The sequence below is a fragment of the Pinus tabuliformis genome, chromosome 1_2 (genome assembly GCF_031772625.1).
Source record: "Pinus tabuliformis cultivar Carrire ecotype Pingquan chromosome 1_2, CPIR1, whole genome shotgun sequence".
Lineage (NCBI taxonomy): Eukaryota > Viridiplantae > Streptophyta > Pinopsida > Pinales > Pinaceae > Pinus > Pinus tabuliformis.
Window position 1 is genome coordinate 259549652 of NC_142298.1, and position 26536 is coordinate 259576187.

The window sequence follows — 26536 nt, forward strand, 5'->3', positions numbered from 1 at the left end:
TTTTTACCTAATTCAACTTATTTCCTTAAGAAAGATAATAATAATTATAATTATAATAATATCATTAAAATAGTAAATAAGAATTTGACCTGGGTCCTAAGGTCAAAATTAGCCGTTAATTTAGCCGTTGGAGTCTCTGCTCAAACTATTTATCATGCTAAGCTGGATCTGTTTCTTCAACTTGTCCTGACGATGAACCACACTAGTTGGTTCGAAACGCGTCGACAAATGATATTCCATGTGATTTTTGCCGAAGAATCTTTCTTAACTTGATATGGATCACAGAAGCCTGAACTCTAGAATTCTTTGTTACCGGTCATATGGAATGAGGCTCCACTATCTAGATAACGCACTACCCATAACCGATGTCACCATGCAAGCAATGATGTTGAAATCCAGCTCGAATTGTGAAGCAATAGCTTCACCTACCGCTCCTCCTAAGGGATTATTTTTGGCCTTCTTGTGTGGACACTTCGTGGCATAGTGTCCCAGCTCATGACAGTGAAAAAATTTAATCTTCGATAAGTCCTTCTTCTTGCCGCCCTGACTGAAATCTAATTTGGAATGGGATGACTTCCCTTTCTTCGCCTTTCCAGCTAAGGCACAACTCTCCTCATCATCATGCTTGGATGAGGATCCATCTTTGGTGTTCCTCTAAATCTCTTCATGCACCAAATCAGACCACAAATTCTCCCACTCTAGTAGCTTCTCCCTCCCATTTACTAAGCCCTGGTAGATGTGTGAGCTCTTGGGAAGGCCTAGAAGAGCTAGGTTGACCAGATCATCTTCATCAATTGTCACACCAACACTTCAAGCTCATCCCGACATCGGGTGAACTTGGTCAAGTACTTTGGTTTTGTGTCATCCTTCTCCATCTTGATTTTTCTGATCTTGTCCTTTAGCGCCAGCTTCCTGTGGTCACTGTTGTTTTGAAATTGGTCTATCAATGCCTTCCACATTGCATATGGATTCTCCTTACTATGGAGGTTCGATATAATATGATCTTGAACTCCTTCTAGGATAATCCTTCTCGCCTTTGCAACACATTTTCGCCACTCTGTTAGATCTTGAGCATCAGTTGCAGGAGGCTTAGGAATATCTTTGTCTATGAATTTCTTAAGCTCGTCATCTCCAAAAATTGCATCCACCTTGTCCTTCCAAGAGATATAGTTCAAACTAATGTCAAGGGCATATTCGAGTCTCAATAAATAGAATGACATCCTGTTAGCTCTGAAGTATGATACTATAAATTTGATTTCACCTGCAAAAGACAAACTCGTATTCTCCTCTTCTAGAGTGATTTCTTCTCTGATACCATGTAAAAATTCCTTGTAGATTCAAACTTCTAATTGTAATTTACTAAAACAATAGAATTGAATCTACTATAGTCATTAGCAGAAACAATTAAATGATCGTGAAATCATGAAGCATACAAGAGAAAGAATTCAATCAACACATTACACAATGCTTTCCTGGGGAAAGCCACAGCTAAAAACCTTTGTTATCTGTATATTGCATTAGTCGGAAAATATGAGAATATTACAATGCTTTGCTCAAGCCTAAGCAACCTCTGCACTATCTCTATTTGTCTCACAACTTCCTAGACAAACCTAGGCCAATAGATAACCAAATTCTCGCTTGCCCAAGTCCCTATTTCCTTGTGTTTTTTCCTTGGGAATTAGCCCCCAATTAATTAGGGAAATTACTCAAAAGAATTGTGCAATCCATCATAGGCCTTCCACTGACCACATGCACCACCTGTACAATTCGGATGATTATACAAGTCATAGTACATTGTCCTTGAAATCCAATCTCAGTTGGGTAACTCTCATATCTGACATGCATGAGTTATTTATGAGTGAATCATTTGTTAACTGGTTGATCACTGCAGGCAGCACCACATTACTAGACCTCCCACTAGTTCCTCCAACAGTTGGAACTAGTTTAACTGACTTTAACTCAGTTAAATTGAATTATTTAATTACAACTCAAAATAAACTCAACAAGGGCTCCTATAATCTAGGAGACACTCTACATGACTCAAGTTAGACCCTCAACTCAATTTAACTGAGCCAACTAAGTCAAATTAACTTAGTTAACTAATACAAGTTGTTATGAGATGTGGAATTACAATTTTATTCCTAATTTAATTCAAGGACAAAATTAAATTAGGATTTCCTTGTTGTATTTTCAACAATTTCTAATCATGTTTATGATTAATTGATTTTTTATAGGAAATCGGGCCTTTGTTCCGAAGAGTATATAGCCACACCAAATGAATAGGGGTCTAATTTGGAGCTTGATGGGGCCAATACTCACTCGTTGCAGGACGAATTCTTCCACTTGTCAATAATTTGGCACTAGAAGGAGGGCAGAACAACAAGCTGACCTGTGGATATTTCCACATTAAGTTATTTATTTTTAATGGCCCTTTCCCAAATCCATATTTGGAGTTGCATATATGGATGAGTATCTTGCAGCACTTCATTAAAGACAGTAAATGTCTTGTTGAAAAAAAAATTTGGTGGTGAGGGTAAAATTACTACATATGAACATATTCATCAATTTTTTTCAAATTTGTGTTTCTCGTAACATGCTTCCTCAAGGTGTCATGTGCATTATTCTCACCCTTACTTTCAAAGGTTGCGTAAAAATTTGGTGTGAAACATTATCAGTCGCGTCTATTCATTCTTTGGACCAGTTTATAGATGTGTTTTTGTTTGTTTTTTATTATTATGATTATGATAGATCATGTAGAGAAATTAATGATATTAAGGTAAAACCTGGTGAATCTTATAATTTTTTTCCACAAAATTAATTCATATTTGTTTTGGATTTCCTTATGATCATATGCCTTATGCTTGTGAATATTTGAACATCTTATTTCTCTCCCTGATAATCATGAGCAAATAATTTATGATAAATTTAAATCATATATTGATTCTCATCCATATAATGGTTTAGATTATGAAAATCTAGAAATTATAAATGAACAACATTGTATAGACAACGAGGTTTCAAGTAATCAAAAAATTTTGAATAGTAATGAATAAAGTTGTCTAATTCCTCAAATTAATACGTTTTTCTCAATCATGGAAGAATTTGACTCAAAAATTCATGTTCATAACATAAAACAACCCTCTCATAGTTAGATGGATCATATTTAAGATCGATTTCCATAAAATTCTATCATCAATTATATTTTTGCTAGAAAAATATCTGGAATCTTCTCATCTTGATATATTTAATGATGTGCTCTTTCCTTCATTTTTTTATGATGAACATGATGATATTTTAAATAGTGTTTCTTGTTCAGATTTATTAAAAGAGCATATAATGGATGTTGATCAGCTAACAATTAGAGAAGGAAAATTTGAATCAAATTTGAAGGTTAATGATTCATGATATGTAATTCAATTTATTTCATCTTGCATGCATTATTCATTATATCATGATTTATTTAATGATTATAATTCTCAGGAAGATGTTTTAAATCCTGCAGATTTGTATTATGTTGAATCAAAATTTAATCAAGAGAAAAATGACATTAATGGAATATTTTCTTCTTCTCAAATTAAAATTTCTCAACTTTCTAAATGGGAGGAGGAAATTTTTGTAACAAATACATTTTCCAAAGAATTTTTTGATGATTCATTTTCTTTTCCAATTAGTGAAGAGTCTTGTGATTTAAATAATCAATTTGGTGAAACAGAAATTTGTAACCAATCAAATAATGTTAATAGTTTTCATTCTACTGATAATAATTTATCTGATATATTGAAGGATGACATTCCATATACAATATTTGATTCTACTAATCCACCACTAGATGATTATTTAACATTTCAATTTTCAGAGACTTGTCAAGAAGATGAGACACGTCAGTCGCAACCTATCATTGTGACAGATTCTGATGATCTTGCTAAGATCTCTGATGTTAATCACAACAAGATTTTTCTACTAACTTTAAATCATGATAATTTTACACATGACCTAGACTCATATGTAATTTTCTTACCGTTTTTTCACACCAACCATTGTACATATCAGGAAAGAATAGAAGATTATTTAGAAGAATATTTCCATGTAAAATTCCCTTTAAATAGTCACATTCTTTTCATGCACATGTTTGATTCAGTTCTACATTTATTATTGTTTTGATTTCTATTTTTAGTTTCTAGTATATATTTGATTGTATTCTTTTTTGTTATGGCAACATTAACAGTTTAGTGGGAAGGGGTGCATTTTTTTATTCTATTGATTTGCTTCAAAAAGATGAAACAACACTACAATTTCTAATCATGGTTATGCTTCATCATCTTGTTATTTCTTTCAGAATCCATTTTCATGATTCCACACAAACTTCAGTATTTGAAATTAGTCCTAGTTATTCCTACCAGCCAAATTTATCATCCATAAGCCTTTCTCAATCTTTAATATCTCTTCAACTTGATTTTTGCAACTCAACTAAATTTTGGTTGGAAGAAATATTGATCAATAAACACTTTTTACATAACGATTTTCATGAAAGCAAATTTTTTTATATATAATAATGCAATTTTATTGTACATAATGCATGAACTTGTAAAAAGCACAATTCTTTCTTTTCCTCTTATTATTTTAATTTTTCCTCAAATACTAATTTTTTATGTACATATGTTTGCAAGCTTAAAGCTACTTGAATGTATACATTGGCATTACGATTTCACCTAATTCATTTTCAGCAAGTAGAATGTAGAGTAGGTTTAGGAATAAATTAGTTACTCTTTCTTTTAAATAAGTTTCGGCATCATTGGCATGCTCCCTGCAACCCCCCACCCCACCTTTCTCTTACACCTCCTCATCTTTCCTAGAACTGACCCCATCTGCTTGATCCACAGACTCTAATCAAGGGTCTCTCACTCATAACTACCCGCTTCGCTCGCTCTCTAGATCTCTACCCCTCGATTCTATTGGCATTGGTATGATAACCCCCTCCATCCCTTTGAAACCTCCTAGAGGCAGACCCTCCTCCCTATCCAAAGCCAAGCAACAGGTAGGGGAGGAGGTTGTCTTGGGCCAACAGCTTGCTATTGACCAGGTTCTTAGAGCACAAAACACCCTGGAACCATCTCCTCCATGAAGCTGCTCTCCTTTAATTGTTGAGGGTTAGCTAGCCTTGAGAAAAAACTAGCTTTTTGTAGGCTTCTAAGTACTGAGCTGGTAGATGTCATACTCCTTCAGGAAACCCTGGGTCTAGCTGAGGTTATAACACACCTTCTAGAATCCATGTTACCTAGTTGGACGTTCCATGCCCTTGATGTTAATGGATGCTCTGGTGGTATTGCATTGGGGTTCAATTCTAGGACTATCAAACTTTGTAATATTTGGGGAGGTATCAGACACATCGGGGCAGACATCTACTCATCTGAACTTGGCTCTGACATCAGACTCCTCAATGTTTATGGGCCATGTCAAAATCGTGGAGATTTCTGGGAGCATTTACTGAATTCTAATCTATTGCAAGTGGACAATCTAATCCTTGGAGGAGATCTAAATTTCTCAATTGGATACTCTGAATCTTGGGGTCATCATGCCCATATTGACTCTCTATCTGCTTTCTTTGAGAACATCTTGGAGGACCACAGTCTCATTGATATTCCATCTATGAGAATACAACCTACTTGGAGGAACAAAAGAACTGGGGAGGATAGGCTTGCTAGAAGACTAGATCGCTTTCTCATCAAAGAGCGACTGTTGAGCATGGGCTATAACTACAGATAGTGGGTTGGATCAGGGGGTATATCTGACCACTCGCCGATATACCTTGAAATCAGAGGAGGTCTGAACAAGCCCAAAGCTCCATTCAAGTTCAACTCAACATGGTTGAAAGATGCAGCCTATATAAATATGGTAACTGATTATTGGAGGACACACCCTCCTGCTGCCGGTGGGAATATAGCTGAAGGTTTCACTCATAATCTAAGGGAGATGAAAAGATTATCAAAAAGTTGGGCACATAACAAGAGACTGTTGGATGAACAAACCCTAAGGGACACTGAAGCTGAGATAGCTGCAATGGAAGATGAGCAAGGGCGGGGACACACAACTCCTGATCAGAAGGAGAAGCTAACAACCTTAGTAGCACAGAGAAGCAAAATTTTAAAGGACAGGGAAGAAACTTGGAGGCTGAGAAGCAGAGCCATTTGGCTGCTCGAAGGAGATGATAACACAAAATTCTTCCACAAATATGCAAATGGGAGAAAAGCCATCAACACCATTTGGCATCTGACAAATGAGTAGGGGATTAGAGTAAATACTTTCCAGCAATTAGCCACCCTGGCCACATCTCACTACAAGCAGCTATACAAAGCTCCTCCCAATGCTACGTTGGCCGAAATCATCAGAGTGGCACAACTATTTCCTCGGTTCATGGATCAAGAGGATGTAATGGATCTCAACAAGGAGGTCACTATGGGCGAGCTTGAGGCTACTTTGAAATGGTTCAAGCGAGACAAGAGCCCAGGACCAGATGGATGGTCGGTGGAATTCTATATTGCTTTCTTTGAACTTCTGGGGGCTGATCTACTTAAGGTCATTGAAGACTGTCGAATCACTAGGAGGATGTATGAGGCCTTCAACTCCACATTCATTGCACTTATCCCTAAATCTGATAATCTGCCTCATATGATGACTTCCGCCCCATCTCCCTTTGCAACTGCATATATAAAATCATTGCCAAGATCATTGCTAATCACCTTTGCCCCATCTTATCCTCCCACATTTCCTCAGAACAGTTCACATTCCTCCAGGACCGACAGATACATGAAGCTGTTGGAACTGCACAAGAAGTGATGCACTCTATACAGATGAAGAAATTGAAAGGTATGATCCTCAAGGTAGACCTCTCCAAAGCTTTTGATCATGCAAGTTGGTTATACATCAGAATGCTCTTAACACACCTTGGCTTTCCCATAGAATTTATTCAATGGATCATGTGTTGCATAACAAACATATCTTTCAATGTACTTATTAATGGATCGGCATCACCCTTCTTTCACTCAGAAAGAGGTCTCAGGCAGGGATGCCCTCTGTCTCCTTTATTGTTTTTGCTTATCATGGAGGGGCTCAGCAGACTTATAAGGGAAGAACACAGTATGGGCAGGCTACAGGGAATCAGGATCACTGACAAATGCATACTGACACATTTACTCTTTGTAGATGATGTATTGATTTTTCTCAATGGTGGCATTGGGGATTTGACAAACCTACAGAACACTATGGCATTATTTCGAACTGCTACAAGTATGGAAATCAATAACACAAAATCCACACTAACAGCTTTAGGGTGCACACCACATGAGATACAGTTTGCACTCCATAGATTTCCATTCACTCTTTTGCAAATGGAGGATGGTCTCAGGTACCTGGGGTACAGACTGAAACCACTTGGATACAAGATAGCAGATTGGACATGGTTAATCTCCAAGCTAGAAAGAAGACTCAATATCTAGCACCATAAGTACCTCTCCAGAGCAGGTCGACTAGTTCTCATAAAAGTTGTACTTGAAGCTACCCTTATATATTGGATGTCACTGGCATGGATCCCCTGAGGTATACTGTCAAGAATAAAAACCTCTGCTACAAATTCCTTTGGAAAGGAAAACAGGCCGGGAGAATTTTTTCCTGGGCCAAATGGGAATCGCTCGCTCTACCTAAGAAATGGGGAGGATGGGGAATCAAAAGGCTGGATGATTTCTCAGCTGCTCTGGAAGCCAAATTAGGATGGCATTTGATTACCACCAACAGCTTATGGACAAGAGTGACTTATTCGAAATATATATCTCCCCTCAATTTGATGGACTGGATCCGCCGACCAAGTTGGAATAAGACTGGGATCTCGATCATATGGAAAGTAGTGATAAACTCCATGTCGATTATCCGTGATGGGATCACGTGGAAAATCCAATCAAGTACATCAGTCTGCATTGGATTAGATCCCTGGATTGGTTGTGGTAACACTCACAGACTTCCACAAGACCTTTTGCTACATCTCACCAATTCAGGCATCTCTCATATCAGTCACATAGCAGACCCGGAGCACACCACTATATTCCATCAGGCATGGAAATCTGCTCAGAGCTTGCATATCCCTCAAAATTGGCACCAACAATGGGAGGAGTATATAGCTGCTCTATCAGAATCACACACCAGAATTACTAAGGGGGAAGACGAGATCATCTGGGCACATGCAAAAAATGGCTTATACTCCCCTAAGGAGGGATACCTATGTATTATTGCTGCCCATCAACCCCTGGTTGTTGAACATTGGTGGAAACACCTGTGGAAATTAAAGGCACCTCCCAGAACCAGATTATTCATGTGGACAGTTCTGAGAAATAAGGCACCCACAGGAGACAATCTGAACAAGAGAGCCTTGCATGGACCATCCTGGTGCTGCATTTGCAAAAACAGTTCTAAAACTATTGATCATATATTCCTTACTTGTCCGATCATTGTGGACCTCTGGAACTCCACCCTTTTGGCCATCAACTCCCACTGCACATGGCAGGGCAGGACTATGCTAGATGCTTGGATCGCATGGTGGACCACAGTGACCCCGATCAAAGCTAGGAACCTTCCCCTTCTCATTTGTTGGGTGATCTGGAACACTCGTAACCGCTGCATCTTTCAGGAAATCATTCCCCATTGGCCATCCATTATCGCCCGCATTTTGGCTAACTATAACTCCATCCCTGAAGATGATAATATTCCACCCCTAGGAACATTTTCCCTGAGGACATTAACCGAGAACAGCCCTGGGCATACTTCGATGGCTCAGCACAGGAAGCTGGGTGTGGGGGGGTGCTATACTATACCTTACAGACTCTCATTATTATAAAATACAAATGGGCCTGGGAAGGGGTACCAACAATTATGCAGAGCTGATCACTCTAAAACATCTCATACATTTTGCTTTGGAAAAACATTGCAGGAATATTCAAATTTTTGGGGATTCAAAAATTGTATGCAATTGGATAAAAAATACAACTAACTGCTTTGCATACTCTCTGAGACCTATTCTGGAAGAGGCGCATAGACTCATTGCACAATTTGACCACTTTTTTTGTCGCCATATCTACAGGGAATGCAACCAAACTTCTGATCAGCTTTCCAAGGAAGTTGCGAACCGGCCTCATGGCACATGGTTGATCCTGGAGCAGAGGGACGGTGTACATTACCAGTACTATCATCGTCCATACATGGATTATATAGCATAACTGGCTCAGAAGGAGCCTATCTTTTTTACATGTTTATAGTTTTTTGCTTTAAGTTATCAGCTGTACATACATGACAGACATAAGTACTCCCTGCATGGAGTCTTTTTTTATCTCTATTATGAACAATACAGAAGATATATCCTCCCTGCGTGGAGAACATAGATCTATTTTTGATACTCTCTTTCTTGATAGGAAATAGCCTCACATACAACATATGTGGAATGCATCTACAATATGTAATTTTCCTTTATTAATGAAAATTATGATTTTTCCAAGGGGAAAAAATAAGTTTCGGCATGTTTATGTTTTAATATCTTATTTGTGAATATGTAGGTATGAATTCTCTTGTTAAATCTTTATAATACATTCAAATTCTTTGAAAGGAAGAAGAGGAATTGAGTAAGGATTTATATGAGCTTTCTCTAATTCAACTTATTAAACATTTTTAATTCCCTATCTTTTGAGAAAGATTTGTTAGAAATTGTTGAATTAATATCATGTTTAGATATGATTCACAAGAAAATTTATATCTTAATTCTCCATTCACATTTCCCTTTGATGAGCAAGAAATCTCTTACGCATAAATTTTGAGCTACTTGATTGTTCAAATCCCTCTAACAGAATAAGTTTTGGAAATTTATGCATGTTGATGATGGGACATTTCATTTCCAAGCAATCATTATGTCAAGCTCTCATCATTCATCTATAAACTAGAGTGAAAATAGGAGGAGAAAGAACCAAGAATAGATGTCACCCCTTTGCATATTTCACACTTATTTGGTAAAAAAATTGAGGGAAGATCATGCTCTTGTAATCTACATTCTGATTTATAATAATATTCTTTTATCTTATTTTTAGTAATTGAGAATGAAATTTTTTGAATTTACATTCATGGACCTATCTGATGATTTTATCTTCAAGATGTTTCATGGGCCTTATTATTTCGAAAATTTCAAATGATATTCCCCTATGCTCTTCAACTACTTGTGAAAGTAATTTTGTGCGATGCCATTCTACAACAGATGGAAAGTAATTTTGAAAAACCCAAGGAGTTTTTTGTTAACCACAAGCCATATAACAAAAACCTCTTTCATTTTATTCACAGGTGTCATGAATTGGGATATGTGACTAGATATTTACATCTCATTTTGACAGATTTAAGTTTTTAATGATTTTCTGTTTTAGAGATGATTTTGTGGCAAAGATTACGAGCAACTAAAAACGAATTTCCAAAATTTGAGAGAGGTTTTTCTCCAACATGACCTTATCTACAAAAACCTCTTTCCGTTTTGTAACAGGTGTTATGGTTTAGGAGATACGAGTTCATCTTCAACACCTATTTTCATAAATTCGGTCCAAGTTTAATGTAACTGATTCTATTTTGAAGAAAATGGTTGAGCTCAATCCCCTTAGTAAAAGGATGAGAAAATGTATATATTTTATGAATTTCATAGTGTAGAGGTTGGATTTTGGCAGCAAAGAATCATTTGGATTGTGTAAAGTTTTATTGAATATCATAATAAAGCAGTTTTTTCCCTTTAGGCTTGGGATTCATCACGGTGCTTAAATGTTCAGTATGTTTTTTCTCCTGTAATTCATTTACACATTATGTTTTTCTCCTTTGTTTCAGCATTATCTAAGTGATATGTTAGGAATTCATCCATAATGATGCTCCTTTCATGATGATTTTTTGTTAGTTGTAATGGTAGTTTTAGCAGAATTCATTCGTTGTTAGATGCTCTGTTGAGCAACCTCATTATTCTCTTTCATCTAAAGTTGCTGCTGCAGATCCATCCTTTGTTTTATGCCTGCAGGGCAGCAGGCTTTCTCCCCTATACTTCTCACATTTACAATCTTCACTTGGCTGAACATGGCACTTAATTTTCCCTAGGTTTGCCGGCAGAAACTGAGATCGATTCCATAGTCCAAATCATCCTTTCTCTTGTTGTTTCGACCCAAAACAAATCCAATTAAATCCTTTGAGCTACTATACCTAGCCTAAAATCCATATTTGATTCAGTCATCTTGACTGAAATTCACAAGGAGAGAGCCCTCTCCCGACCTGGTAGGGCTAGCTACCAGGTTAAGTGTGGTTTGATGTTATCCTAGGATTGCCTCCCTTCAACCTAAGGTAGATCTAGGCTCTAACAAGTCCCTTGCTTTTCCAAGGGTGACATATTCATCGAATGTAGCATCCCTATTAATTTCAACCTTCCTTTGACCAGGAATATATATTCTAAATGCTTTATAATTTTCACCTTATCCAAGAAACGTACCTTTTCTTCCCATGGCTTCCAACTTGTTTCTTTTGTCCTTTGGCACATGGAAATATAAGGGGAGGCCAAATATGCAGAGATGGCCAACATCAGGCTTGACATCTGTGAACACTTCTTTGGGGGTCTTGTTGTCCAATGATTTATGAGGTGCCATGTTTTAAACATACACAATGAAATTTAATGTTGCTTCTCCCCAAAGGAACATCGACAACTTTTTATCATGGCACATGGAACAAGCAACTTTTATAATGGACCTGTTAGTATATGGCACAATTGTATCTTTCTTGATACCTTCCTTCTTGCAAAAACCAATGAACTCCTTTGATATGTATTCTCCACCATTGTTAGACCTGAATATTTTGAATTTCTTCCATGTTTGATTTTTGGTCCAAACTTTGAACTCCTTGAACATTTTGAAGGGTTCATCCTTGTGATTTGGATAATATATCCACATCTTTCTTGAGAAGTCATCAATGGAGGTGATGTAGTGGAGAGGGCCACCAATAGAATACACAAACATCATACCACATATGTCAAAATGAATGAGATGGAGGATGTCATTTGTCTTGTTCTCACTAGAGGGGAATGGTCCCTTTGTATTATTTCCACTGGAACAACCTAGACATACTCCATCATGTTGGGCTTGAATCTTGGGAATCCTAGAGACAAATTTTTCTAATTTTGGAAGTGCATCATAATGCAGATGGGTCGATCTTTAGTGCCATAGCTCGCTTATATGATTAGTATTATGGACCAATGTTAGAAGTGTTATACTAGTGACTCTATAAAGTCCTTCATATATTGATCCCAATGTGAGTCCAACTCTCATAGGTGATCCAACAGGCCAAGTAAGAAACTTTCCCTTGATGAAGGTAACCCTCATCCCTTTGACTTCTAAAGCGGATATTGATACCAAATTCTTCTTCAATCTTGACACATACATCACATCATGGAGCAAAATAGATTCCCCATAATTCAAATGAAATTTGACAAACCCAAAACCTTTGACGGGATGAGTGAAGTTGTCTCCAAGAATAATTTTCAAATTTGACTCCCTCTCTACCAAATTAGAGAGAACTTACTTATAACTAGAGAAGTGATGAGTGGACCCACTATTAACCAACCAATTATCCCATGAATCTGAAGGGGATGAACTACTAAGGGAAAAAAATAAGAACATATTCAGATTAATTTGCATCATTACTTTCATATCTGGAAAATCTTGACTTCTTTTGTGGATGAAGATATTCTTCATGATCACTTGGAGCATCTCTTCTTCTTCTTTCATCTCTTCGATTGTGGTCATTCCTTAGGTCATCTATTATTATTTGATTATTGAAACTGTTGTTGTAGTTTTTAGTATTGAAGCGTGGTCCATTGTTCTTCTCAAGGCAATCTCGACCATAGTGGCCTTTCTTATGAAAATTGTAGTATTCAATGTCGTTCATTTTATTTGAATTTCGAGGAGGAGGCTTTCTTTAAGGACCTCCTTTTCCTTTCTTCTTATTCTTGTCATGGATGATGAATGAAACATGCTCTCCTTCTTCATGCTTTTGAATCCTTCCTCTTGATATCATCCTTGATTCTTCTTGAGTGAGCTTTTTAACAATTTCATCAAATGACGAGCAGATATTGGTGTTGTTGATAGTAGTAATAAAGGTTTTCCAAATAGGAGGGAGACCTCTTAGGGTCACAATCACCAATTCCCTATCAGGCACAAATTCCCCTACTCTTTGGAATTTATCTCTAAGAAGAGATGTCCTCATTATGTAGGATTGCACAGACTCTCCTTTGTTCATCTTTGTGTCTTTGAGTTGATCATTCAAGGAGATGATTTCATTCAAATTTTTGACTTCATACATGATAACTATCTTGTCATGCATTTTCTTATACTTCCTCAAATTTCCAACATATGCAAGCGAATTATCTTGTAAACCATCAACTATAATTTGCTTTGCTTTTAACTCACCTTTCTTGTATTTATTCTTGGTCGAAGCGGAAGCATTCTTTGGAGGCTCAAGTACTTTTCCTTGAATGTATTCCAAAGCATCATTGTTATCAGCTATCATCTCCAACCTGACTTTCCATGTAGAAAAATTGGATAAGTCACCCAAATTCTTATTTTCCTTTAAGAAGGAAGACATGTTGACTTGACTAGATTGGCTCCTTCAACTTTCCCAAAGATGATTGCTTCAATGCTTGTCTCCTTTTAGGGTTGCCCTTAAACTTGGCTCTGATACCATGCTAATTTTTTCAGATTGTTCTATGTTGTATCGATTACTTTAGCCCAATTCAATACTTCAAATAGCAACCTTTTCAATATCAATTAATATTTCCAATCATCAACAATAATTGAAGATAAACAATAAATGTGATAACAAAGGAGACAATCAACACATCAACAAGAGACACCAGGTTTGGTCAAAAACTAAGGAAAAACCCCACAAGGGGGAAAACCCTTTGAAATTATCCTTCTATTAGATTGTCATAACATGTTCAGCAGAGAGTACAATGAGCCCAATACAATATCATCTAGAAAAACAACCTAATAACATTCATAAATATGTTTCCAACTTCAATATATATAAGGGACAACTTTTCCTATCTATGGTTAACTACGGTCAACTTCAGTTAAAGGTCAAATTTCAGTCCAACTTTCTAGTCGCAAGGAGGAGTTGTGTGAGCGACTAAGAGCTTCCAATATCTCCCTTGAGCCTGTGAGCCACCGACTGGAACCAAATTTATCCTTTGACAAGCCATTGATTGTAGCCCAAAACCCTAGAAACAGATGTGAGCTTCAAACCCTGTAATTTTAGACATTTGCGCACTTCTTTCATCAACCTAGCCTCAAACCTGTGTGAACCAAGCAATGAATAAGAGAAGAATAAGATTATTAGTGATGTCAAAATTAGCTTGAGGTCACTTGTATTTATAGGCTTCCAAGGGTGATCAATTAACCATTAGGGTTGACTTGTCCAATGTGCATATGTGGGCTTTTCTTCATAAGTACACTTTTACTTGTCCAAAATTGATGATCTTTAGGTCAATTTTGGTCCTCTCAAAAAGAGGAATTAGATGCATTCATCATCTTAATCAATTGAGCTTTCCAAAGTGGAATTTGGCCCTAGTTTCCAATTTTAACATTGTAGACTTTGGTGCATGCACATGTCAAAAAAATTGGGACATAAGTTGACGTCTCAAGGCATGGTAAATCTCCTTCTAAGTTTGGTGTTGTTGCTAGGTTGATGTAGGTCCTATTCGACAGTTTCATTGGGCATCTTGTGTATGGGTTGGAGGACTATTAGAGGGCTTCCATGAAATCCCTAAGTACAACATTTCTGAAGGATTATAATCTGGATAAAAGGGTATGTCATTTGGAGCCTAAGGGTTGGTCTTTGAAGGGAAGAAACAACAGTTAAGAAGGCTAGTGAAAAATCCCTAGTTCTCTGTGATCGCAAAGGTCATCTTCAGTGAAAAGAGGGAAACCTCCATTTCCCTAAGACTTTTCATTTGTGGAGCAACAGAGAAGCGAGTACTGGGAAAAATAAAGACCTTATGTGTTGGAGTCCTTGAAGGAAAAAGAAGTAGCTAGAGGGAAGAGTTGTTTGGGCCTAAGTTTAGTGACGTAATGGAGTTGTGTTGAATGACAGAGGTAGATTGAGGAGATGCAGATTGGAAGGCAAAGGACTACCATAAGTTTTCAAGATACGTGAACCGAAAGGATAGTGGATGCACACCAATAGAAGTAAGTTAGTTGTACTTTGTTTAGGGTAGATTAGTCATCATAGATTGTTGATACCAAGCCCTAGTTCTCTTGTATCAAGGGTGATTGTAAGAGACATGGTCCGTCGTATGGGATCCTTAGACTGTTGTATTAAAGATTTGTAATATAATGAAGTTGGGTTGAAAAATTGTGTCTTGTGTACTAGTTGATTCATTGTTGTGTTTATTCCATTGTGAAAAGTAGTATTGTTGTGGCATTTGAGTGTGTTTGTGTTGGATATTTTAAGACTCAAACCAAATTCTTGAGTGCCATGGAAACATTGTATTAGAGCTACTTTTAAGGGCCAATGAATCAAAGTGTCCACAAGCATACTGTACAACTCAAGAGGTAGTTGGTTCCATTGTTGTTGAATAACTAATAGCTAAAGCATCAAAACTGATAGCTTGTTAGCTTAAATGTAAAAATACACAAGAGGCATTTGTGATAATATATATATATATAGAGAGAGAGAGATAAGTGATGATCAATGTTACAATGAGGGTCTGCTTTATATACATAGGCAGGTATCCCTTTATGAATGGTCGTGTCCTTTGGGGACACACCTCTTCATTAAACGAATCACTAATTAATCATTGTTTTGATGTATTTTATTATCTATATTTACATCATTTATGTTCATAACATTGCCTTCCCCTTCAAAAAAAGCTTTGTCCTCAAAGCTTGTTGATGAAAGGACTTGATTTCTTATGTGCTACGAATGTCTTTTCTTCACTTGACTGCTAATAATTTCTTCATTTAACCGCGTCATTTTGGCATGTGTAATCGTTGATAGTACCACCTTAGGATTTGGGTTGTTCCATTTTTTTAATATATATACATATATAGTTTATATGAAGGTGGTCGATTGACCTACATTGATTTACGTTGGTTGGGCCAAACATTGGTTAGGAAATTGGGCCACACTCGTTGACCTGGTGTCAAATGTCGTCATGACAGCGAGGGATAAACATACGCAGATGCAGATAGGGATGTCGTAAGTTGACGGGATGGTGTGGTGGATGCACGGTGATGTTACGACGACACAGTGTGGTGGATGTAGATAGCGGAGTGGTTGACTTGGACGGACTTGACATGAACTTGGGATATGGGCTTTCGATCTGTCTGGGAAGACAACAATTGAATGAGACATGAGAAAGTGTGGATGAGGGAGACTGGGGACTGACGACAATCGTTGTTGATTGGTCGAGTGGTTATTGTGTTGTGGTCACCGTGTGGTGGCAAGAACGATGGAACTGACATGTTCGAGTCGGGTCAGGGTTAACGTGGTGATGATTGCAGAGGGAAATCATGGTTGGGACAGAAGTTATAGAAGAACGATGTGAATATGGTGATCGTCCGTGATTGTGATGGGCAACAATGGTTCGTAGCGTCAATGGCGACCCCTCGGCTAGCGCATTTTACATAACAAGGTTGCTCCGGTTGTTTGGGGCAAAGTTACAGTAGGTTGAAAGCGAACTATGAGAACTCTCGTCAACTACGATGGACGTCGGGTGCATCCCAACATGGGGTGTAGGAGAAGGAGTGTTAACCGAGGGAACCAGCGGGAGAAGTGACGCCAATTTTCAATCCTTCTTCTTGTCCGGATTCAGAGCGATCGACAGGTGTGACGGACGAACAATGGCTAGGCCGAGAATTCTCCTTCATTCGACGATACCTATCTCTGGCTCATTCTCCCTTAATTCGTGAAAGGTTCTTATTACAGTATGCTCATCAATGTCGAACTTGGTCAATGGATGGATGCCCTTCAATTTGTAGATGGTTAGGGTTTACTTCTAGAAGATCTGTTCCTTGCAGTTGAGGTTTGAAGGGAACTGTGAAGGCATAAAGCTCTAAGATAAGTTATGTTTTGTGCTTCTTATTGTGCAAGAGTCGCAGTAGGTATCTCTTCGGCGGCTGCCATGGCGATTTCACTGGAAATCACCTGCTTGGGATTTTGGCGGAAGGATTTACCAACGAAAGTAGAATTAACGTTATGAATAAATATATAGGAAATAATGTAAATGAAAATAATCATAAATAATTATTAGTTAATTAGTAATTAGGTTGAAGAGGCATGTCTAAATGATACATGACTCCCCATGAAGAGACACATGCTTCATATATAAGCAAGCCTCTCGTTCTCATTGTATCATCATTCTTATTCATATATTTAATATATAATATTTGTATCCTCGTGGATATCTTTATATTCCAAGTCTTCTGGAGTAATTAATCTATAGAAGGAACTTTGTTCACTATATTTGGTATCAAAACAATTCGACCCTTTGGTCGCTTCATCGCTACACAGAGTCGTGTTCTCCAATCCAGGCCTTTGGCCATCAACATTCCGTCAACCTCGTTGCCGTATAATTTAAGCATTTCGCTCAGAATTTGTAGTTTCTCCTTTTCTCCATTTCGCTAGGAAATTGGCCATTTTACAAAAAAAAAAGTAAGTTTAAATATATATTAAAAAAAATTACAAAATTATAAAAAGTACTATGAGAACTCTCGTCAGCTACGGTGAACGTCGGGTGCATCCCAACATGGGGTGTAGGAGGAGTGCTAACCGAGGGAGACAGCGAGGGAAGTGACGCCAATTTGCAATCCTGCTTCTTGTCGGGATTCAGAGCGATTGACAGGTGTGAGGATGAATAACGGCTAGGCCGAGAATTCTCCTTCGTCCGACGATACTGCTCTCTGGCTCATTCTCCCTTAATTCGTGAAAGTTTCTTATTACAGTATGCTCGTCAATGTCGAACTTGGTTAATGGATGGATGATCTTCAATTTGTAGATGGTTAGGGTTTACTTCTGGAAGATTTGTTCCTTGCAGTTGAGGTTTCAAGGCAACTGTGAAGGCATAAAGCTCTCGGAGAAGTTATGTTTTGTGCTACTTATTGTGCAAGAGTCGCAGTAGGTATCTTTTCAGCAACTGCCATGGCGATTTAACTCGAAATCACCTGCTTGGGATTTTGGCGGAAGGATTTACCAACAAAATTAGAATTAACGTTATGAATAAATATATAGGAAATAATGTAAATGACAATAATCATAAATAATTATTAGTTAATTAGTAATTAGGTTGAAGAGGCATGTCTAAATGATACATGACCCCCATGAAGAGACACATGCTTCGTATATAAGCAAGCCTCTCGTTCTCATTGTATCATCATTCTTATTCATATATTTAGTATATAATATTGGTATCCTCGTGGATATCTTTATATTCCAAGTCTTCTAGAGTAATTAATATGTAGAAGGAACTTTGTTCACTTCATTTGGTATTGGAACAATTCGACCCTTTGGTTGCTTCACTGCTACACAGAGTCGTGTTCTCCAATCCAGGCCTTTGGCCATCAACATTCCGTCAACCTCGTTGCCGTATAATTTAATCGTTTCGCTCAGAATTTGGAGTTTCTCCTTTTCTCCATTTCACTAGGCCGTTGGCCATTAAAATTACAAAAAAAAAAGTCAAAATATATATTAAAAGAAAAAATTATAAAATGTACTATGATAAATCTCGTCAGCTACGGTGAACTTCGGGTGCATCTGAACATGGGGTGTAGGAGAAGGAGTGTTAACCGAGGGAGCCAGCCAGGGAAGCGACACCAATTTGCAATCCTGCTTCTTGTCGAGATTCAGAGCGATCGATAGGCGTGACGGACGAACAACAGCTAGGCCGAGAATTCTCCTTCGTCTGACGATACCGCTCTCTGGCTCATTCTCCCTTAATTCGTGAAAGGTTCTTATTACAATATGCTCGTCAATGTCAAACTTGGTAAATGGATGGATGCCCTTCAATTTGTAGATGGTTAGGGTTTGCTTTTGGAAGATCTGTTCCTTGCAATTGAGGTTTGAAGGGAACTGTGAAGGCATAAAGCTCTCGGAGTGTGCTTCTTATTGTGCAAGAGTCGCAGTAGGTATCTCTTCGGCAGCTGCCGTGGCGATTTCGCTGGAAATCATCTGCTTGGGATTTTGGCAGAAGGATTGACCAACGAAAGTAAAATTAATGTTATGAATAAATATATAGGAAATAGTGTAAATGACAATAATCATAAATAATTATTAGTTAATTAGTAATTAGTTTGAAGAGGCATGTCTATATGGTACATGACTCCCCATGAAGAGACACATGCTTCGTATATAAGCAAGCCTCTCGTTCTCATTGTATCATCATTCTTATTCATATATTTAATATATAATATTTGTATCCTCATGGATATATTTATATTCCAAGTCTTCTGGAATATTTAATCTGTAGAAGGAACTTTGTTCACTTCATTTGGTATCGAAACAGTTCGACCCTTTGGTCGCTTCACCGCTACACAAAGTCGTGTTCTCCAATCCAGGCCTTTAGCCATCAACATTTCATCAACCTCATTGCCGTATAATTTAAGGGTTTCGCTCAGAATTTGGAGTTTCTCCTTTTCTCCATTTCGCTAGGCCGTTGGCCATTAAAATTACAAAAAAAAAAAAAAAATCAAGTTAAAATATATATTAAAAAAAATTATAAAATTATAAAAAGTAAGAAAGAAAAAGTCAAAGACAAAATAAAAAATAAAAACAAAGTGGTTATATATATATATATATAAGGGTCAAACATAAATAAATGATAATAATAATAAAAATAAAAATTTGAAGCATACCTGTAATTAATACTTTTGCTGTCAATTGGATCATTTGTACAACCATTCAACGTGTGCAATACATAGTTGAAGTCTGCGTTGTTGTACAGTATTGTATTAAAAATCGTTGTGCTAGCCACCATACAATGGCATATTAATGTCCATACAGAGGGTTATGTCCATATGAACCACTATCACCGACACCACTTTCAACATTGTTTCAGCGGCCACTTCAGAAATTGTAAACTGTACAAAATTTATGAATTCCTATAGTCGTACATTCACAATTAAAGAATTGTGTGATTGCACAGTCATAACATTACAGGGCCATAGATAATTAAATTGGTTCTGTAATTCGTAAAACCATTATAAAAAGTCATTTGCTGCAATATTCACTTAAATTGTCAGCCATTGGTACAACAACTACACTGCTATATGCTAGCCATCATCCATATAATTAATTATCAGTAAGCCAAACCATATGCACCAAATCTTGACATGACCATACATATAGTTGCGTCTCTTCGAACTCACGCTTTAATTGCCTCAGTGTGACCATTTACGAGCCGCTTTAATTTGATTACTCACCAAACTATATAGAAGACTATATAGTGTATAAATGATAGTTGAATCTACGATAAAAAGGAGGAATAAATCAAACAAATATATTCCATATTTTATTTTATATTAATGTGAGTATTCAAAGAGTGTTGAAGTAAGGAAGACTGACTAAAATTGTTAAAGAAATTAAGAAAAACAAAAACAAACAAACAACAACAACGGGAAAAAGTATTATTATAAAGAAGAAGAAAAACACATAGATTATCATACTTGAGTTAACAGATACAAAGGAAGTTAAATAAGGTTAAAATTAAGGGATTTTTCAAAGTTTAATAAAAAGAAAAGATATAAAAAGGTGAGTTGAAGAATTTCAATTGATTATAAAGTTACCTCTTATGTATATAAATATACATATTAAGGGTATTTTTAATGTATATTAGAGCACATTTTATTAAAAGTGGGTGGCTTGGATTTCTTAAATTCCTCAACCTTGTGATTATTTTCCTTGTTTTATAAATGATGAGGATGGTGATGATGAGAGTGATGGTGATGCCTCTTGGTAGCAGAACTAGATGGTCAACTAAAATTATTCACATGTGTGTTGGTTCCTCCTCTTGGGATGCTTAATGGTGCATCTCCCTTCATAGTATCTTCACTTTCATGCCTATGCTTCTTCCTGGACCTGTCACCATCTGCCTCATTTGTATTTTCCTCTAACTCATGAGGGATATTCCTGCCTCTATGGCTAGCCCTCATCTCATATTGTTTTTGTCTATGCAAATCTAAGAGACTTTGCAGGATGACTGAATTTATTTCAGCTTGTCTCTCTTGGGCTCTTACTAGACTTTCATTATCTTCCTTGTAGCTTCTAACTTTATCCTGTAGAATTGTCAAGGTGCCCAACCAGTCTGGAGGGTGATTCCCTTCCCCTTGGTCCACTAACCTTTCTTCTTCATTGGCCCTGACCTTATCACTTCCATGTTGTGATTGATGAGAACTGTATTGTACAATTCTAGTCCTCATTTCTTCTTTGCCTCTCTCTTATGTTAATCGTGATGTGTTTTCAATTACACGAACTATTAGATATTTCATGTAATAAACAAATAAACATAGAAATGGCCATGAGATTTTCTCATTGGGAAATCAATTCCATTCCTGTTGTAACAGAACAACCAAGTTATTATGCCATCATATCAATAAATTATGTGCAACAATCAAGCAACTTGCAACTCCACTATTATTGCATAATTGGTAACTAGAAGCAAGATTTTGGCCCTAATATTGCTCTTATAGAGCTGCTGTAATAGTTGTCTACAACAAACAACCCATATTACCACATAGTTATTAGCAAACATCCAATCACTATATCAATCAAGCATGTAGTTAATTTATTTGGACCTATTTTTAACACCTAAAGAATTTGTTTAGATACTTTCTAAAAACTCTTTACTTTCTCATGATAGAGCCCATCTAGTCCAAGTGTGAACCTTGATGTTCTAATACCATATGTAATAACCACACCCATCTTACCCTATGGGGTGGCTGCCACTACTAATCTGACCCTCCCTGTGCTATCAGAAGAATGGGCTAACTTACATTATCTTTTTCTTTTTCTCAATTATACATATATGTATATAAATGGACACATTAGTTAATATATATATATATATATATATATATATATATATATATATATATATATCCCACCAACCTTACACTCCATTGTTGTGCTTACACTTCATAAATCCAACAACCTCGTCCATCAATACTACTAATACATGGTTGCGCCAAGCTAACATGTTGAACATTATTTTCATAGGAGGGGTCAACATATTCACCGTTTCGGTTTCAAGTTCTAGTGTCTCCATCGGGCGACCCACATTTCCCCATCTCATCTTACTGCTGAAATTATTTGCACGACCCCTTCTACCTCCATGTTGACGTCACCAAGGAAGGGTGTCGTACAACACCACCTCTGTCGTCTGATCATTGAATGAGATCTCATTTGTTCATTGGTTCGGTGGCCCCGCCACGTTATCCCGATGCTATCACACTAACTCTTCTTATGCCTCCTAGGTGGGACCTCTGAGACATGCCATTCCGTCCTTCTCATCCTAATGATACCTTGGTTTCATTCCTTTATTCTTCTAGGATCATTCTGCTAGGTAGACGTGGAAGGTAGGACCTCCTCTCAGCGAATGACCTAACTATCAGGCTTACATGTATGTGGGGTTGCAAGGCCTCCTCTTCCCTCTCATCAGCCATGCTGACCAAATTGCCACCTCAATTTGTTTCCATGTCACTCCGCCTCTCAATTGCCTTGGCGTTTGAAAGCCTTCGGGGTCTTTGCATCGGGCTATCCTCTCATGTGGATCCACCCCCTAACCAATGGTCGAACAACCCGGCTTACGTGCCCACCCACGTGGCTATACTTAGATCATCCTGCTCGTTTTGTCTCGACACTCATATTATTTCCACCCTTTTATTCCTCTGGAGCAAGACCTCTGAGCCTATGTGGACTGGTGGGTCTCAGCTCCACACGTCATCATGCATGATTGGCCCACTTGGACATGTTAGAAGAATTTCATCCCACTGCTTGCTACTTCGACACTCTTTTTACATGTCCCTCTTGCACTTCCAGGAAAAGGCCCTTGGGCCATATGATCAGTGGGCTACACCTCGAGTCAATGGTATAACCTCCAGGCTAGAATGGCTTCCAACACATCTCGACTGACATTATCCCATTCCATTGCTTCTATGTTCTCGAAATTCCTTCGAGATTGAAACACTAGGTTTCGATGTCCCTGTGGGAACCACCTCCAACCAGTGACAAGACCACCATGCTTATGTGTTAGCCAACTCATCTCGGTAGTTGTCATCCTAGTTGATCCCTCTACTGCGCAAAAAAATCTCTAGGGTACTATTTTTGGGCCATGTCATCTCCCTCTCATCCAATCACAATAAGTGAAACTAGACATGCCAATGCTAAGCCTCCATGACTAGGATTCTGCCTGGTGGAAGGACACTGTTAGTCAACCTCTTTATAAAGTTAACCCCTTGCCCTCCTTCGTCGTAACATTTCTCACACTTGATCTCTGCCATGGTCGACCAAAGAGGACCTTCACATCTTGATCCATCTACCTAATCTCAGTCTTAGTGTTCCTTTGCAAGGCTCGCTCCTTTTTGTGCGTCTCGCCTTTCACTAGCTTTCTTGGTTATGGCTCGACCATGAGAGTTTAACAAATGCCAAAATATGCATCCACGTCTAATAATTTCAGGGGCGGCTTACAAAGCACTTGTCGGCACATGAGCTTGAGCTGAAGCAACTCCAAAAAGTTCCAGGCCCTTAGTTATTCCCCATTTCGGATAGGGAATCCCTTGCATGCTCGCGCTAGTGATCTGTTGGCCACCCACTACTAAGGACTTGCAGCGAACTCCTTAAAGGGCTCCACCTCTCCTACCACATGTTAAGATCTCTAGACTCCAAAGAAATCCTGTAAGCAACTCCATGGAAATGCTCAGGGGTTTTAGGGGCATTTGGCTATTAGCAGGGACATGCACCCCCCAACATCAATGCCCTTAGGGAAAAAATGCAAGCTACTAAAAATGCAAGGTTGAGAGGCATTTAAGGGTTTCCATCGACCCAATAATGTGCAACACCTTGACCAGCTGCTCGGTGGCACTTGTGAAAGACCTCCATTCCATTCGAACACAAGACATTGTATGAAGGATGAATTCTGGTGAAAAAAGGTTCAACATCGACACCACTAGAACGAGAACAATTGACACTAAAAATGCAAGGATGGAGAAGCCCTGACACAAGGTTAAGGGTTCTTAGAACCATGGGAGGGAGTCACCCTCTACATCAACACAATGCCACATAACTGTAATATGGCTCATAGCCAACATATGTACATCGAAGCTGTCGAAACAGGTGATCTCCATTGTAACCATTGCACATTAATAGAGAGAATTCCTATATTATATAATGTTATGGTTTAGTTCATATCTTTTTAGCCTCTTTTAATACCTTCAAGGATTTACAATGTATTTTATTCATTTTTTTTAATCTCAGAACGTGTTTAGGTAATTCATAAGCATACCATTTCATCCAGAATGCAACATAACACTGCTTATTACATAAATACATTGCATATTTTACCATTTGAAATCTTAAGGATATAATATAGTCCTAATATGTTCTTTGCAACACCATGTTAAGATTAAAAATGTAACAAACATTTAATTGATTTACACATAGCATTTCACCGAAAATGCAAACATGTATTCATAGGTGTTGCAGATACATAAGAGCATTTATCTTGTAATGTTTGGGCAACTGAGTCTCGGACTACTACTCTCCACCCAACCATAGACAATTGCAACCAATCTCACTTGCAGTTGTCACCCCCAAGCCAGATTCCAGAGACTGAGGGGGGTTGTTGAAGGATTGAAACACAAACTTCCAACTGGATTAGGGACTCCAGAGGACCTCTATCCTCAATCCCACCAACTACCTGTTGTAGTTGACTATGCACAGTGAATCTAGACGTTCAGTAACTCCGCACTCAAGACTAGTACCAAAGATTCACCTCATTCCCAGGAAGTCCAATATCCACTGTAACACCAAAGCATAAACACATAAATTTTCAAGAATGGCGTTTCTAGATATTAACTCAAGGTTGGTCTCTTCCCAAGCTGTCTAGGGCTCCAATGACTATTATCTCAACCTACAACCTCCAGGGGACCCAAGATGTTACAGGGCTCCAGAGATTCTGTCCTAACCCACAACCTCCAAGGAATCCCAAGTTGTTACATGGATCCAAATATTCCTATCTCAACCCACAACCTCCAAGGAACCCAAGTTGTTACAGGGCTCCAGGTATTCTATCTCAACCCACAGCTTCCATGGAACCCAAGTTGTTACAGGGCTCCAAAGAATAGTATCCCAACCCACAACCTCCGGGGAACTAGAGAACCAATCCCCTTCACTTCTCTTCTCTTCCATGTTACTCCCTACTCAATGTTGCTTGACTGGATTACCCCCCTCCTCAGTGTGTGAGGGATGATAGAATGAATACTTCCCCCCCCTGATTGACCCATTTTTTTCCTATGTTGTTACTTTTCCTTGTTGTGCAGGGATTCCCATCCTCATCCTTGTTTCCTTGTCCAGTCCAATCTTCATAACTTTGTGTTGTCCTCTTTCCTTGTTAAGGGTCTCAAGCACATGGGGTTGTGTACTTTCCTTGCAACCCATATGTATTCAGAAGTCAGTCCATTAAGAACATGCACCAAGCAACCTTTAATGGTTGTCCCAAATAGTCCAGGTTTCTTGCATAAGGAAACCTTTCTTGTCCCAAGAAAGCCACCTCCTTAGCTCTGGAATCCATGTCCCCTTTGACTCAACCCGTTAACATATTTTTATAAAATATTTCCATTGTAAATTTATGAGGACACCTAGGTTGGTGTTTTCACACATACCACAAAATTTGTTCTCGAGTATTGACACATCTTGCAATTGATATTTCTTCATCTTCTCACCTAGTATCTAACAATGGGGAATTGATGGTCATCTACAAGCTTCAAAGATATGTCAAGCGAGCCTATGCCACAACTTGAACATACTACATGAGCCTAAAGCTAGAGTTAGCCATATTTAGATTCAGAGTTTTAGCGACAGACGGAGCAATGCCCCGTGAGCATGCATTTGGTTGGTGGTCTTCATTAAACCACCACAGATTGAGACGTCAATGGTTTCTTTTTTTTCCATAATTAGGGAGCACTTCCTCTAGCATAAGACTTCAACTTCTAGCTAGATTTGGAACTGTTCTAGGAACTGCATCAAGCATTCTAGGTTGAGGCCTCAATGATCTCCCTTCTCACAACATTAAAAGGCACTTCCTCTAGCATAAAATTTCAGCTTCTAGTCAGAGTTGGAACTATTTTAGGAATTAACTAAGTATTCCAGTGTTGGTGGTCAACCTTAAATCACTGCTAGTTGAGACCTCGAGTTCTCCCACTTTATACCATCAGTTCAAAGAGCACAATCAACG